The sequence below is a fragment of the Pteropus vampyrus genome, unplaced genomic scaffold (assembly GCF_000151845.1).
Source record: "Pteropus vampyrus isolate Shadow unplaced genomic scaffold, Pvam_2.0 Scaffold12, whole genome shotgun sequence".
Classification (NCBI taxonomy): domain Eukaryota; kingdom Metazoa; phylum Chordata; class Mammalia; order Chiroptera; family Pteropodidae; genus Pteropus; species Pteropus vampyrus.
Window position 1 is genome coordinate 9354332 of NW_011888793.1, and position 2441 is coordinate 9356772.

A 2441-nucleotide genomic window follows, 5' to 3' on the forward strand; every position below is an offset into this window, starting at 1 on the left:
TTTTTTTTTCCTATTTTAGTTCCAAATTCATTCATTGACATGAGAAAAGGATGAGAAAGGTAGATAAATTTAATTTTTGTTGGCATTTGAGTACTACATTTCCAAGGAGATCTTGATATAGTTCCTAAAGCTTGAAAAAGAAATCTTAGCAGAACTTCCTAACATAGATCATTGATTTAGACACAAATTAAAAATGGAAAAAATCAATAACTCCTCAAACACTGACTTGTGAGGGAGTAGATCTTTACTTAAAAAAGAATGGAAAAAGAAAAAAAAAATAACACCTCTCTAATGTAATGAAATGTTTTAAAAAAAATTCACGAAATACAGAGTACCTTACTATCGACTATCACGAATTAAAGTGAAATACCTAAAGTTATAGCAGGGAATCAAGCTAATACAGTCAGAGAGAAATTATCAGTTTACTTAAGTATGAATGCCTAGCGCTATGTACACTTTCTGAATAAACTTCAGATGTAACATCAGTCTCATAGAATAGAAGAATAAGCAAAGTTTGATCTAAGGTGTTATAATTCATAAATCCATGAAAATTTCATGAGCACCAAGAAGTGAGTTATCATTGAAATGTTTTCTGTTTTGAAGCTAGGGTCTCAGATCATTAAGCAGCTACTTAGGTATAAACCTTGCAATTAAAAACTTCAGAATTGATGTGCAACTAGATTCCCTCGCTCAGTAATTGGTTGTTAATCAGAATTTGGTTTACTGTTACTAAACTATACATGTTTGTGAAAAGATTTCAATTTCCTTTCATAAACCCTGAATGGTGACTTGAATTCTACACAAAATAGAAATTAGAATATTCAATGGCATCTGAAGATGAAAATATTTAATAAACTCACTCTAATTCAGAATAACTTGTATTTATTAAAGACATTCATTAAGTTGTGTTTCTTTATATTATATCAATCACTTTACTGATGAGTTAAAGTCATAGAGATACAGAAAAAGATGCCATTATATATGAAGATTTTAGTATGTGCTTGTATCATTTAACATTTTTGCAATACAAGACAGATCAAGTATTATATCTATTAATTGATTGGTCAATTGATCTATTTACTCGTAGTTTAACAGTAAAAACGTAGACATTTTAACTCAAGACTAAAGATTCTTTGTGACAAACATTAAGTTTTATGAATTAATAAAGTAGCATCATATTTCTATATTTTCTTTAAGTAAATTATGCTTCAAATACCATCTCTACTTTTTTTATATAGTATTTAACTTCTGGTCAGATCTTGACTTCTTTGGGTAATCTATTCATAGCTTACACCAAAAACTTCTCTAAGGAGTATCAATATTAGCTGAGTATTAGAAGTTCAAGATGGTGTTTGAAAGATTAATTTGTAATATTCCAAAATGTAATATATTTATATGGCTTTTTATCCTCATATTTTTAACCTCAGCCACTCTTCCAGTATTAACTCACTATTATCATTAGTTCTCTTCTTCATTATAATATAACTTGAAGTTAATGCCTTGGAAGCTAAAGCAACTCCTTTAGGAAGAGATGGTATTTTCTTAATAATAGAATGATTCATATGAAATTGCTTATTAGTAGATAAAAATTATTGAACATGACAATTTCTTATGGTTCAACCTAATGATAAACATGAGTTTTATCAATTCAACTGATATCAGTTTAAAAGAGTTTTCAAATTTATTTATCCGCCACCTCACATATTTTCATTTTGTTTACCCACCCCCCTTTTTTGGGTGAGAACATTTAAATTCTATTCTCTCAGCAATTTCAATTATACAATACACTGTTATGAGCTATAGTCATCGTGTTAAATACATTAGGTCTTCAGACCTTATTCACCTTGTAACTGAAAGTTTGTACCCTTTCACCAAACTCTTCCTATTTCCCTATCTCCCAGACACTGACAACCACCATTTCACTATGTTTCTATGAGTTTATCAGTTTAACAGATTTTTAAAAACTTGTAGTATGTTTCAAGAATTATGCTAGAAGTCTACGGCCATGCCACCCTGAACAAGCCTGATCCTGTCTGATCTTGGAAGCTAAGCAGTGTCAGGCCTGGTTAGTACTTGGATGGGAGACCACCTAGGAAGACCAGGTGCTGTAGGCATAAAAAATTTAAAAAAAAAATAAGGAATTGTAAGCTGACAAGGTCCTTGCAATCTGTGAGGTCAACAAAGGGTTGCCTCATAAAAAAAAAAAAAAAAAAAAGAATTATGCTAGATATTAAGAATACTGCAGTAAAAAAAAATTATCTGATAAGTAGAGAACATGGTCCTATAAACAAAGTTATAATGCTAAAATTTAAGTTTATTTTTAATATTTTATAATCATGTACATATTCAGATCTAGAACAAAAGAAGGAGAGAATAATTTATAGTCCAATCAGAGGAACCTGCAAGGGGGACTCGGGGGAAGGAATCTGATGTGCCTGCTG

General features: G+C 30.4%; 1 pseudogene; it reads left to right on the forward strand.

Moving 5' to 3' along the window:
• The first annotated feature begins 1995 nt into the window (after nt 1–1995).
• LOC111732977 lies at nt 1996–2114 on the forward strand (annotated as a pseudogene).
• Nucleotides 2115–2441: the final 327 nt, after the last annotated feature.